The sequence below is a fragment of the Pelecanus crispus genome, chromosome 9 (genome assembly GCF_030463565.1).
Source record: "Pelecanus crispus isolate bPelCri1 chromosome 9, bPelCri1.pri, whole genome shotgun sequence".
NCBI lineage: Eukaryota > Metazoa > Chordata > Aves > Pelecaniformes > Pelecanidae > Pelecanus > Pelecanus crispus.
Genome location: NC_134651.1, coordinates 23,173,579 through 23,189,138, shown reverse-complemented (window position 1 = coordinate 23,189,138; position 15,560 = coordinate 23,173,579).

The window sequence follows — 15,560 nt, the reverse complement described above, 5'->3', positions numbered from 1 at the left end:
GGCAGTGAGGGGTTGCAACGCGTGCCTCCTGCTCACAACCCATGCAACGTTAAACTCTACAGGGAGCGACTCGTGCAGAAAGTCCTCCTGGCAGCTCACAACAGTCCTGCTGGTTGCTTGCAGAAGCAACCTCTCTCAAAGCCAAGATCACCCATTCCCAATTCTGTCCATTTACATCAAGCAGATGGCAGAGACCCACACTGAGGCGAGGAACGGCAGCAGAGGCATCATCTTGCCCTTCACCCCGCCAGAAGCTGCTGTCGGAAGAGCGCAGCTTACCAGGGCCCAGCCTGTCTGCACTGGCAAACATCCCCTCCCTACTTCCACTGGTAGTACCATACTTCCACCGCAGAAGCCTCGGAAGCGTCACACTCACACCATGACTGTCAGGATCTCCAGGCAGCTTCTCCCCACGGAGCTAGGCAATTATCACACACCAGCGGTCGTTGGGAAAGCCGAGCACGATGCTCACAAGGGGAAGCGGAGTGACTATCAGTTCATCTGGCAAAGGCACTCCAAACTGGCTTCCAGTCTGCAGGACTGGATGGCTACACCACAGAGGATTAGTAAAAGTTGTGGGTTGACCTGAAAGGATGGAAGATTGTTCCTTTCAGATTATGCACTATTCAGTCCATTTACAGAAATATTTGGTTGTAAAACCTCCTCACCATCTCCTTAATCAATAAAAATTTGCCAAAGCACAGCACCATCATTCAACTCCTGTGACTTTTTGTAATCATACTACTTAGAGAAACTTAGATTTCCTTGCCTGTATCTTCTCACTAGACACACAAATATTCTGAAATTAAAAGAACATGCATTTTCACCATATAGTTTTGCTTTGAATTTTTTCCCCAAACTTTGCTCTTCTAGTAACTTCAAACCATTATAGGAGTTCAGAAGTAAGAAAATATTTCAATCTGGCTTAATATATATGACCTCTCTGTTACACCTGTTTGGTTACTACAACTGAAACACTAAGTTTCATCAGTTATCCCTGTGATAAAAGGTATTTTGTGGAAAAGAAAGTAGTGTTTTCATGGGAACAGAAGAACCACACATTAGTACATTCCTGTGGCAACTGGAAATCCCTGGCTGAGAAGACTTAATTTTTGTAACCTCAATTATTTCTGTCTCACAGTTCCACATTCATGCCACGCTTTCTCAGGATACGATGATTAGATTAAACATACTGTACAAGAACAAGCCAACTCCAAACAGGAAAAGTGTGTCAGTGTCGCTTAGCAGTGTCCTCATGCAGGCTGCCAAAATATTTAGGGAAATTATTCACAACAAAAATACAAATTATACTTACCAGAGGAAGGCTTGCTGGGACATCACTTTGCTGTAATTAAATAGGCTGCATTTTTTAACAATTCAGTATGTTGGCATCAGTAGAACATAACTGCTGATAAAAGAAACATGTTTTCTGCAAAGTCAGCTTTCAGCATTCATAGCTATATTTCCCCCTGGATTATCATGAACTAAACGTGCAGAAAGCTTGAAAAACATGCATGAGAAATGACACCACATAAACACGATGCAAAACTACAGTAAGAATGTGCTAAGGCTTAGGTTAATTCTGCTAAATTGACACCAAAAAAGTGAGAAGCTAGGCGAGTCCCAACTAATGATACTGACTGGTGAAATTGTCTATCAGAAAAAGCATGGAAGGTGATCCCTCTGTCTACCAGCATTTCAAACTTCTACACCACAGTTCCCGCTCTTTTTGCTATTGACCCTCATGGGTTTTTTTTCCTTCCTGCAGCCAGACCTCACTGCCACCTCCCCTGCTGACTTGGGTTTTGTCACCAGCAAGCAAGGACTCCTGAATGCTAAGAGAGTTGCAACAGGAGGCTCTGAACCAAGGCCTCTTTTCCATGGGCACCAAAATCGTTCATTCCCCAGATGCCTGAACAGAAGAGATACCTTCAGGGTTTGAGTACTGTGAATCTAACCCTGGTCCAAACGTCTCTACAGAAGGAATAGGAAGAAGAAAAACACCAGCTCGCTGTGCTGGGCAAGTTGATGAAGAAGGGTTTATAAGTTCAAGAACAAGGACTTTCACCTCCACTCAATGTAAAGGCATGAGGCCCAGTGACTATCAACTATGTTCCCAGTGTGCAAACAGCAACATAACCATGACAACACCATTTTGAGGGTGACAATGAATTAAGCACATTTTTGGCACCCTAAAAAGATTGGCCAGCTTGGATTCAGCCATAGATCCCGGTATCCAACACTGTTGATTTATTGCCCATTTTGAACAATGTTGGCTTTCTTTGTCAAACTGGGAATATAACAGTAACAATGCAAGCAGCCAAAAATGCTTGGATACTCTAAACTATCCTGCGCTACAGATAAAATTTTACGCTGCATGCACGCTTAGCAAATGACATTTCACATGTGGGATGAACAATGCAGCAGTAAGTCATGACTTCTTCAATTCCTGAAAGGAATGCAAATCCTGAAAATCCCAAGGACATTCCTCCATAAAGGGTAACTTGTTTTGTACTGTTACAAAAATATAATTGTTTCAAAATTCAAGATAAGCTTGTTATTAAAACAGACTGTGCGTTTAGCCGCTTGGAATTAGAATAATCTGAAGTACCACACCATCTGTACCACCAGAGTCAGAAACAGTTTAGTCATATGATGAAGAATTCAGAAAGAATGTTGAATAACTATGAATACAGCAGAATGGATATTTTTAAATACTTCCATCTACTGTACTTTGGAACTGAGCTGATTTGAGGTTTTGGGTTGGTTTTATGCCTTCCATCTCTCTGCATGTGTTTCTGGGATTTGCCTCTCCGGTACTGAAAGTTGGTTTTAAATGCAAACATTTATATTCTGAAGAAACATCAAAGATGACAAAAACCCACTTCTATTGTGTAGAGAGGTTTTTTGCATGATGACTTCTCAGTTAGAATACAGCAATGTAATTTGAAAAACAAATATAGTAACATAATGCAATAAAAATTACTTTTTTTTTTACTATGCAAGTACCTTTTAAAACAGCAACATTCCAGTTCTAAAGTTACTGAAAGGAAACATTTACTTTCTTTTCAGGGCATTTAACAGGAATACCCATGTGATTCCACAATTACCATAAGCTTACAGATTTTCAAGCTGCTACAATCCCTTCTACCACCCCTTCCTATTCATTCTTCCCTTTTGTCTTGCAGCCACCTGCATTCAAATGGCCTTAAGATGGGTCTGCCTCAGAAAACTGAAGTGGGTAAAATCTAGTATTTTATTTTGCCAGGTTATTTTCAGGTGGATAAGCCCGCTGATCTGGCACATCAGACAGTCATGTAAACACTTGATCTGGTATAAGGAAAGGGAGAGAGGAAAAAAAAAAAAAAAAAAGCTGAAAGGCAGAACCATCTATTTAAGCAGCAGCCCAAATTGTGGAGTGAATTTCCACAGTCACTTAAAGTTCCCTAAGGGGCACAGCTGAACTTCATGTCTAAATTCAGTACAGTCATGAGCTTCTGGTTACATCTTCTTTACCCTACTGGCACAAAACCATGAATCTTTCATCCTTCAGCCACCCCTCTGTTACAGTAAATACCTTCCTGTCTTTCCTGAATGCCTGATGTAGCCATTTTGAATATTCAAGTGTCAGGGTTATATTAAAAGAGCAAACTAACACATGAAAAAGGCTTAACACTAAATTGAGAATTATGTTTTCAGTTCTACTTTGCATTTTACAGGATCATTTGCCATTTTACATTTCTACTCAGCAGTGCTTCACCAAATAAGTAATACCCATAGGTGTCAGACAATGTGAGATTTAAAGGCAGAAGAATAATTAAGTTTTAATATTGCAATTTCTCTCCAGTCATTACTACTTTTCACCAGCCTAACACTTTTCAGACAATTTATTCTACTCTTACCTCTACAGCTTTATAGAGGATCAATACCCCTACAGCTTCAATTTCAAAACCAGAACATTCATTAAACGATGACCACAACGGCTGAATACCTTCCCACTACCTTTCTTTCGCTGTAAGGTACAGTGGAGACAGCTGGCCTTCAAAATGAAAGAAAAGTTAGAAAGTCATAGATGAGAAAGACTCCTGAAAAGCATCATTCCTTATTTTAGCCAGCAGCAAATCCCAGGGGACGTGCCAGAGGCGATCCCCAAGCGGACTGAGGGGAGGTCCAAACATGGTAGAAAGCGACAATCAGACAGACGAGAGCTCCTCTAGCTTAGCACAATGGCTCACTGGAACTTTATTGCAATTGTAGAAACTGTAATAACACGCTCTGGTGAGAATTTGGCCCCTCAGGGTTCAGTCGTAGTATTATACATGCCAGTGTATTCCAAGCCTGGAGAGTCTTTGTAAATCACAATGGAGCCTAAGTCTACAACTGGTTTTCTAGGGGCAGTATCATGATGAGGATGGGGGTAAGGAGGAACACCCACTAATAGCAGCTCTTCTTTTTTAATCACAAGGCTGCTGTAGACTTACCAGACTCTACAAGAGATGGCTCTACTCTCACAGTGCCTGTCTATATGTTTTGCAGTCAGTGGATGAGTCAAGTGCTTAGCCTCTCTACCTTTCTGTCTACAGAGACATTCACTAACAGCTTAAAATTTGCAATGCTTTTGGAATGGCCAAGATACTTTTGTCATCTTCTTTTGCTTTTAAGCCTTACTTTGTTTAGTTCTCAGCTGAACTGAAGCAGCAGCATACAATTGATACCTGTCAGATGCTCTCACCGTTGGTGGGCCAGAAGCAAAGCCATCAGATGCTCCAGCTGAAGCAGCCCATTAGAGGCAGTTGCTGACCTGACCTGGACGGCTTTAATACCTCCAACAGAGCTGCCAAACTCCAGTGACAAAAACATAGTGTGCCTCTGGCCAAACACAACAGACAAGAGTTGAAGATACTCTCCCCCTGCAGCAAGTTGAACAGACTCAGAAGAAGATGATGCCCAAAAAGGCTGTCTTGGACAAACCGTGGGTGATCTGTTGCGGGGGAGCCACGAACGCACGCAGGGCTCAGGCCCATTCCCTCCACTCAGGATTGCGTTGGGAGAGGGGGAGGGCAGGGTTGGAGGGAACCCAGCCATTGTATTTGCACAAACATGTAGAAGATGAATACATGAGAACAAGTTCGATCCTGAACAAAAGCGTATTCTTTTGTTTAATAGGAAAATAGGCTTACACAATGACACCATCTGCACCCCTCCTAACCCTTCCCCCGTAACTATTTCAGTCAATAGCCACCATCAGCCAAATTTGACACAGCAGCAGCAGGCTCAAAGATAACTATGTTCCTACAGGAGGGACAGCTGGGGATAGGACAGACACCTTGGAAGCAACCCCATGGAAGATCAGGCTGGGCTGAGAGTTCGCATCTTGCCAAGGAACCCAGAAGAGAATGAGCTCACTTCAAAGCTCTAACTGCAGGCAAAGTGTCCTAAAGATTTCAAGTCAAGTCAGCCACAAGACACAAATCCAGGGTGCAACGCTTCATTAGTCCTGCAGTTTCTAACGTGACTTTTTTTAAAGAACAGAAATGAAGTAAACAGACTTTATATCTCTTAAAGGAAGCACCATCACAAATTCAGATTATGCGGATGATACTGTATTTCCCAGATGAGGTGACAAATGAAGTTACGTACAGCTTTTGAGCACTAACAAAAAGACAAACCAACTTCCTGTTGAAATAAGTGTTTTCTCACAAAAAAAAAAAATCAACACTTTTTTTAAGCAACAGCAATGAATTTCATCTGTCTTAAACACACGCCTCTGCTAAAGCCCATCTGTCAGTAGAGAACAATTGCACAGACAAATGAGGATGATGAAGTAATATCATAGAAACAAACCGCCTGAGCTCCAAGCAACAAAATTGATTTTCTTTATGCACATAAAAGCTTTCCTATTTTACAAAGTAGTATTTTCGTTTGTGTTGGCTATTAATTTATGAAATAGGGCACTTGGTAAAGCAGGAGAGGCTGGGAAAGGCCACAGGGATTTAAGGAGTTAAAGATTTACAGCCAGTTATGTCCCCATGTCAAGAGTCTGTGGCTCCTCCTGAAGACACAAGGGATGCCTTGGTGAGAACCCAGAATGGGACTCGCAGTGGTGAAGGCTACGTGGAATGTTATTGTCTTGCTGGATCTTTCATTGTCCTAGAGCCAGATTAAGCTGAAAGGCTGCCTTTTCAAACAAATGCTCTTCTACACAGAAAAAGTATCCCAAACCGTTTCCAGTGTAAAAATCAGAGAGGGCCTCCAACTAGGAAAAGCCATGGTGAAAGAAGTTGCTACTCTGAGTAGCATTTACATCTCCCTGCTACTGACCTAACAGTGTACATCCTAGAAGCATTTCATGCTACAAGTGCCAACAATTCCAGGTATTTTTGACCCCAGGAAAGTACTTAAAAAAAAAAAAAAACCACTAGACTTCCTAATAGAGGTATGGATAAAAATAAGTCAGCTTTGTGCCTACCTACAGGAGTCTCAACATTGATCTGTAAGCTCCAATGCAAGGTCTGTATTTCTCAAAATAACTTCACACTGAAGTTCCCACTGCTAAGCAGTCTTCCACAGAGAATTTTCTCTCAAGAGGCATTTTCTTTGTAACAATTAATTACTAATCATATTTCATTCCTTAATGCATTGGGGGAAAAGGGGGGGGAGAAGATTGAAAATTATTTGGAAAAAATTGTACTAGGATGCAAGTTTTGATGGTAATAAGAAGATATTAGTACTCAATTTCTAGGTTTACTGTTACTGAAATGAAATAACTAGCAACACATTCAGGAAGTCTTGCGAAAGCTATATAGAAATGAACATGCTCCAATTAATCTTTGCACAAAACACCCATATTTGATATTATTGCAAAGAATCTTTAAGACACCCTCTGAATTTGCCAGACACTGATTCTCCAGTAACTCAGGCAGGCCCCTGCTTTGCCCTGAAGAAAAGTACGCTCAGTCTAAATTCGGATCAGCAGCACTATACACAAAGAGAAAGTACATCAGTATACACAAACTAAGATCTATCAACAGGTATAGTCTTAAAAAAAAAAAAGTTCAGAGTTTTTAAATCTGGAAAAACAAGTGAAACCCTAGATTGCGTTGGGATATACAGACCACCCTGATTTCCAGCATAATAAAGAATAAAAGTAACATTTAGAAATGTCTTTACAAGTAAGGGACTACCTCGGGGCAGGGGGGAGTCATTTTCCCATTCAGTTACAAAACCATAACATACTCAATACAGTCCACATTCCCAAACAAATACCAGGGAAAATGATTCTTTTTTCAACTTTATCAGAGCTAGACTTGTTTTTGTTTACCACATCCTCAAGAACAGCACAGGCAGGATAGAACTGAGTTGATAAATACAAATGTCCTTCCAGAATCATTTGACATCTAACCAAGGCATTCACATCAGCATAAATGCAAATTTGCATTTATCAACCACACTATGGTTTATTATTACAAAAGACTTGGAAGTCACATACAAACCGCCCCACTCTGAGTGTAAAACCACACTGGATACTGCACAAACACTACAAATTGCTTCGGTAGAGGAAAGCAAGCCCTTTGGCCAACAGGTTAAGAAAAAGGAGTATCTAAACATACTAGAAATCTGAGGGGTTTTAAGTTTCAACCAGTCTTTCAAAAGACAAACTGACATACGCTTTTCCCAGAAGCGTTGTGCAGACAAGGAAATTGCTACTAGAATCACAGTATCAAGAGCAGCTGTGCATTTTTATATTTATCATTAAATCTGTTACAGTTTACAGTAAAGACAGATCAAAAACAGAGTTTGAAGAAAGTAATTTACACAGTACAGAAGTTAAATGGAGTGTTAAAATCCAGAAGTTTATGAATGCTTCTAGCTACCTGAAGAATCTCTCTCATGAACAACAATCTGCCCCAACAGTAAGGGAAGGAGTGAAAAACAGGTATCTTCAATTCCCCTAGATATCATCTTCATCACAGATTTATGGCAAAGGGCTTTCTGTTACAGTCCCGGTCTTTCCAGTCCCCCTCTCCTTTCCACCCCTTCCCCTCCTCCTTTCCCTGCAAATCCCATCATCCGCTTCTTTAACACTGGGAAGCCACATGTGGCTTGCTTAATCATGCAGCCTTCCTCATGGACTTAAATCTGCTCTCCTGTTAGGACTCAACTATTCACGAAAAGCTGAAACATCCCCAAAATAATTACAATGAGGCAAGACTGCTTTATAAAAGCTAACCGGCTTTCATTAGTCATCAAGACATAAGATTCTACACCAAACTCATCTCATTGCATAACAGAAGGAAAGACTTTATTTGTGTGCCCCTGCTGGATTTTCTCTTCTGAAGAATTAAGGCTTTGACTCTCCCCTATCTTCAGAGCTCTTTTCCATGTGAGTCTTCTTGACCTCACTCCAGAGGCTTCATCATCACAAACAGCTAGTGGATGCTGCTCCTATTTTCTCCACAGGCACTGACCTACTCCAATTCCTGAAAGACCACTGTTTCCAAATTATAAAAATCAGCTGCAAATATTAGCCAGACCCCACAGGTGGGATTCACCTAAGTAAATTTAGATTCTATGATGCAGGTGAGCTCATCACTGGGGTAAAATTAAGGCCTGCAAATGCCCATTTTGCAATGGACATAGAAGTAAATCTTCTCCAAAATTAGAGGAGAAAGAAGAGGAAGGAATTTATCTCATATACCTCCAGAACCAACATAACAACTCACTTAATGTTCCCCTCACAACCAACATTGAGAAACAGGGAGAAACCAATGCATATATAAGACCACCAAAAAATGCTTGAACACTCCTCTCATATTTTACATCTTTTTAAGACATTTACCTCCAACTCCACAGCAAAGGTTCTTAAGGCTAGTACAGCCCAGCTGGCACTGCTGGGAAGAGAAAGATCACACAAGCACACTCAACCATCACCTTTCATTAGGTAGCAGACACCTGGTTCAGTCCCAAACTACCGACTCACCAGTGATTATCAAAGCATTTATGTCATGATTTTGATTAGCACAGTATAATCAAGGGGAGGAGAAAATGTAGCAGTAGTGTCAGGGTCTCCTCTGAAATTCTTGTGAGAAAAAAAAACCAGTTATAAACACAGATCCCCATTTCCAAAGCAACTGCATGGATTTAAAGACAACCTATGCGAGACACCGTTACTTCTAATACTAAAAAAATACTTGTATTTATTCAGAAAACTGTTCAAAATAATCTGTGGCCATGTACCAGTGGAACTGAGGGCATACTCCTGCTGGGAGGGCAAGCCAGAACCAGATGGAAAGACCTATGATTTGGAAATCAAAGATTTGTTGGGCCAGCAGCTAAAAACATGGAAGATGAGCCACACAGAGCTCCAGGCTATCACAATACCCAAAAGTCAACCCTAGGTTTGCGCTGCAGTATTTACTAATGGGCGAGTTCTCTAGTACCACCAGGTTTCACCTCAGGCCACTTTTCTGTGCTCTGAAAAATAGAGGACTTTGTAACATAACCACCATTCTTACCGGAAAGGGAGAAAACATCCTCGAGGAAAGCAGAGGGAGATGGACAGGAACCCTGTGCTACCATCTAACTTCCCTATCTAACATCCCTATCCCTATTCCTTAACACTGTGAAGATAAGGCCTTTGGGTAGGAAAGAGAATGTACCAGGTTACCTGGTAAGGACACCGGTGGTACAACTAGGAAGTTTAATTACATTCCAAAGTGGTCCCTGAGAGCAATTCCCTTGCTTGGGAATCACTGCCTTAAAGCAGTGGTCAGAAGAATACAGAACAGCCACTTGACTGGCAAGTGTAGGACGAAAAATATTTGGTGAACTGTGCCACAGCTGCAGCCAACACAGGCACACAACAGCAATGAGCAAACACACCTTCAAATGCTGTAACTGGAACACGGCACACCGTGTTCTTGAACGAAGAATCCCATGTATAAAATCTTCTCAGTCACCGCTTTGGCCAGGCTCTACCACAGATATACCAGCTACCTAGTTCAGGGATCGGAGGACAGCATTCAGAGCTAACCTTGTGCTACAAAACACAGCTCTGAAGTAGAATAAAAGGCAAGGGGGGAAAAAGGGCATGCTCTTCTCTGTTGAGGAAGGATTCACAGTGATCTAAGCAGGGGGGAACTTTCAGTACTAATAAAAAATAAGGTAGCCAGTCTCCATTCAATTGCACTGTGCAGAAATCACTATGATTTATGACTTCTGCCTAGATCCAATTGCAGGGAGGAATAAAACCACCCCTGTGTGTGCCTCTCATGCTACGTGTACACCATCTCATATCTGTGCAAGACACAGGAGCAACCGAGGCTGTCTGCTTTACACAGACAAAATATTAAAGGAATTAATTCCTAAGGCAATGGGAAAATACTGTATGGGAGAACTTCCAGGTCACAAATTCTGCTTATTTAAGCTAAGCTGCTTAATCAAGTTAATTGAAGGAATTAAGAAAGCATCTGGAGAAGAACACATTCACCAACCAGTCTCTAGCCATTCGTGATCTTGTGTTACTTTTTCTGTGCACAAGTTCCCCTGCTGGCACAGTACAATCTATCATCAGCCATTATGCTGATTACCAGCCATTAGTTTTGCTAAATACAGGCACAAAATTTAAACCTACTTTTGATATTTATTTACAAACTATTCACGTACTGGATATGAAGCAACTATATAATGCTTCATGTTAACATGAGAAGTGTAGCTGAATATTAGTTACACATCAAAATGGCCAACAGAAGTAATAATTCTCTTCACAAAAAGTTGTTTACTGAATTTTTGTTTGGTAAGATGAGCAGGACAGAAGCTTACACTCTTTAAAAATACAACTGATTAAGATACAGTGGGACAACAGGTAACAACCCACAAGAATGACAAGTTTTAAGTATCAGTCCCATAAATATAAAATTCAATTAAAATGTCGTTCTAGAAAACACTGAGAACAGAGTTGGGAATCTTACAAAACGATGATTTTTCTTCTCTGCTATTAAGGCAGGGTGATTAAAATGAAAGATAATCCCCTTTATTTCAAAAGCTAATTATTACATGTAATAAAAATTTCTTCTTGCACCATAAGAGACCTGAACACAAGAACTGAATTCTATCGAGACCATCAACCCACACATCTTTGCTGCAATACAGTAACTGCTTGAATTTTCCCTTACAATTATATTTATACAATAGACTATCAGGCTCGGCTTTGATTTCAGCATACCACATTTCTTACCACTTAGGAAACCAAACATAGAACAGCTGTGGAAGCAGAAACCACTATATGCAAATACTCAGATCAAAAAAAGTACAAGCAAAAAATCCGTTGTGAAGACCACTTCAGTGGGAACTCTGTGATGAAAGTTGTATTAAAATGCCAGTTATGCCTTGGTGTAAGGACATCCAAAGGAAGCATCCCACATGTATTTTCCACAATGGGTGTATTGGCTTGCTACACACACACACACTGTTTCCTGCACGCCTAATTCAGACATCTAAAGTTAGATGCCAGATTTAGGCAGTGGTTTTCCCACTCTTTCCAACACCCAAAATGAAAAGAAAAATACTTCTGCATTAATTCACTCTCTTCACCCATTTGCAGAAGCAAACAGGATGTCAGGCCTCCACACACCAGAATTATGTTACACCAACAATCTCAGCAAGCTCTAGGTACAGGGAAAGAGAAACAGTCCCTCCCCCCATCTCCTGAATAACTGCACACCAGGCAGCACTCACTACTAAGTCACATTTCTGCCCCACCTCGGGTATAGCTCCCCCAAGTTCCAAACTACTTCACCACAGGGAAAACATAAAGTCTAAAAATAAAGGGAGTCAAGGGAGAGGGTTGGCTACTGTATTCATTAAGACTTCCCGCTCCAACGTCCTCTATTAGCAGGTTGTGGATGGAGTACAGCAGCAAAAGCTAGCTCATCTGCCAGCCTCACGTCCCTGGTGTGTTGACACATTTCAGCTTGAATTTCCCCTTGGTGTCTTCTTCCAGCAGTCAAGCTGAGATGGCCTGGCACATATGGATTTTTTCTTCTCTTGCACTATCATTCAGCATTACTAGGAAAAGGTGCATATGAGTAAAAATATACTGTTGATTCTTGTTACACAGTCTAAGAGTAGGAAACGCAAGCCAATTATCGATGCTGTAGGTGGCTCACTGAGGGGAAAAAAAATAGTCAACTGAAGGAGGACCACTGTATCCCTAGACATGAATTCAAGGCAGCAGCCTCATGCACTTTCTCCCCTCCCACCGCAGCTCACTGAGGCGAGGGAAGGTATGTTGCCACATCAGTGCTGACTCCTCGCAGGAGTCTGAGCATCACAGAAGTATCTTGCAGCAACTCTGACGGTTTCATTTGTGTACCCTGCCTACAAAGTCTATTTTCACTCCCCATTTCATTTTTAAAGCCTGATGAATGCTTAAGCTTAGTCCCTTTGACAAATTAATCACCTTTTCTCCAGGTGCACCTCCAAGAACTTGCGCTGTTGAATTTTCCTCTCCTTCCCTCCTCCTGCTATGTCCGCGCTTCAGCACACAGCTACTGGGAGAGTTATTGTACAGGTGAGCCTCTCTTCCCTTCCTTCTCTCCACCCACACATTTTGCTTCCTACCATTAATATGAATGTTAAGAAACTTAAGAACAACCAGTACGTATTCCAGGCCTCATGCTCACGCTTGTTTAATATATCTTGTTATATTTAAACCTCAAAGCATAAGATACGATACATGTTGTAACAAATCCTTCCTGAGCGCATTCTTACATCTTTGGTAGATGATCGTTGCACTTCCAACGCTGCATCCAAGCCGTCAATGAACTATGTGTAAGATTTTCTAGGCTACTGGAAACAGTTACGTCAGCACTGACCAAAGTACAAAGGAACTTCTTTATTTTATGTTTTAATCATTTTAAATAATCAGCAGCCTCAACGCATGACTTGCCTTTGAATACCAAAGATGATAGAAAACACACCCTTTTTATCTTGCAACATCAAAACCAAGGACTATATAAATATTTAGTGAATGATCAGGATGCTCTGAATTAGAAGTGAGAATATCACAGTAAGTATTACCCAGATGTTAACAGCATCAGAAACTGATGATACTGAAATGCAGGGACACAGGCAATAGCTGACACAAACCAGGTGTAATACTAATACGCAGCACCGCAGTAAAAATGAGGTCGGATGACAATGTTTGCTGTCTTTTTTACACACTTTGATGTGTCATCATCACTAGTTCAAACAACTTCTGTCATCTCTGACATGCTTGACAACAGTTTTCAACAACAACGAGGAAAACACTATTTTGGCTTCTTTATGCTGCATCGTAATTTATGAAAGCAAGACGACACAGTGCACCTAAACCTCCTTGCGGGGCCACACCCCCAAAATAACCACCTTGCTGCTGTGCTCCACAGACAGGGACTTCGCTAAAGCATGGGATGAAACCATCAAAGCTCAGAATTTAATTTACCAACAGTCTCAGGTTTAACACGTGCCCAAGGGCATGCTGCTGCTTGTTTCCTATGCAAAAGATAAAATAACGACCCTGCTCAAGTGAACTAGCTGGAGCCCCAAAATATACCCAGGGCCTTGAAAAAGTTCAGCATGTGCTAGTATCACACAGTGAGGTCCTCAGTTTAAATCCAAGTAGACAAGTGATAAACGATAGGGCACAGATACTCAATTCCCCATGCAAATATGTCACACAAATCTGAAAAAACATCTACAAGTCAATCTTTTTACAGGTTAAATAAGGATAAACTTTGAAGATAACCAAACAAATGGAGTAGTTAAATTTTAATTTTAATGGGCTTTTTTTAAGCTCAACTAAGTGTCTCTTTCAGCCAGAAAAGCAAATAATACAACACAAACAATGCCATAAAGACCAGATTTCAATTTTAACTCTTAAATGCCCAGATTAGCTACAATGAATTTTGGGATCATTTTTAACTTGAGCCAACAATTCACATAAATGAAGTCAAATAAAGGATCACTACAAAATTATATGTAATGACATGACTGAGCAAGGACTACTAGTACGAACAAACTAGTATTTGAACTTTATTTTAAAGCAACTCTTCACTTCAAAACACTACAATGATTCTGGTGCCAAAAGTACATGACACCTCCTTTGGTGAGGAACACAGCAGAGCTTATTCTGGAATGAGTCTAAAATATTTAACTTGGAAAACCAAGTTTCAAAAGTATCACTACTGGTTGCCAGATTGTTCTGTATCTTCAAGCTACCCTTAAAGTAATTCTCAAAACAAGAAACCTTTTATAATTTAGCTAGGAACTTAGAAAATAGTTAAAGCTCTGAATTAAAAATTCCCTTTACCCAACACTTAATCCAGCTATTTCCTTGGCTACACATAGGTTTGACTGTCACAGCATTTTCTCACCTGTGAATACAGTCATCATTGAGGAAACTGCGCATTGCATGGCTTCTACCAAAAATAGTTTAATTATTAAATAAGCTCAAGATTTTGGGGAATAGGTCAGTGTTCAGAGATAACAGCCAACTTTCCTCCAAGCCATTTCTGACCCTCCCTAGTAAAACTATTTTTCAGAATATTTTTAAAGAAAAACAAAACCACACTCTTAGGTTATGACCATGCCCACGATCACCACTTAGGGATTTCTGCGGACAGCACATTCTCAGTATGAAATGTACCACTGACATAAATACTTTGTGAAACAAGGCTTTCTTTTAAAATCATGATCTATATCTGATGAAAAATGTAGCCCTCCACTGGAGGGAATTTATTTCTGCATTCATTGAAGAAGAGATGGAGGAGAAACAGTAAAAATTAAATTATAATTGAGTACCTAAACCTTTCAGCAATTTTGAAAAATCCCACCTTTTGCCATGCCTAAAGCTATGGAAGTGCTCTCACATGATTAACGCTTCCTTGAAAGAGCAATTCTAAATAAACCAATTTTTAAATATTCAAGAAACACCACTTTTAACAAAGGCTACTAAATTTAAAAAGAAACGGAAACAGCATTGCTCAGGCTACTGAATATTGCATTCTAATCATGAGAAAAACTGGAAGTCACATGAGGTAGCTGCTGCTAGGTGCAGAGGGGGCTTGAATGGTCTCTAGGTACCAGCCTCACTTTTCCCCATCACACCGAGCTTTGCTGCATTCAGGTACCAAGCAGAAAAACTATTTAAGAAATACAATAGCAAAGTGCAAGCCAGCAGTCCTTACTGGAGCCCATTATTGCAGCCTCAAGACAGAGCTGTTCCACGCTGCCTAGCCCACCTGCAGGAAGCTCAGCAGCCACCCCACCAAGGGGAGGCGTCAGGAGATGGAGCTATTGCAGTTCAGACCCTGGTTAGGTTCCAGGGCATGGACCTGTTTCTGCAGGAAGGAAATCTTCATTCTTCTGACACGACAGCATGAACACGGGCAATCTTTTCTCTACCTCAAAAGCCCTTTGTGAGATCTTCTTTTAGAATTGTTAACATAGAAAGGGACAACCCAGTCTAACACAAGACAAGCGCACACCAGACTTTGGCGATAGGATAAAATGAGAAAGGC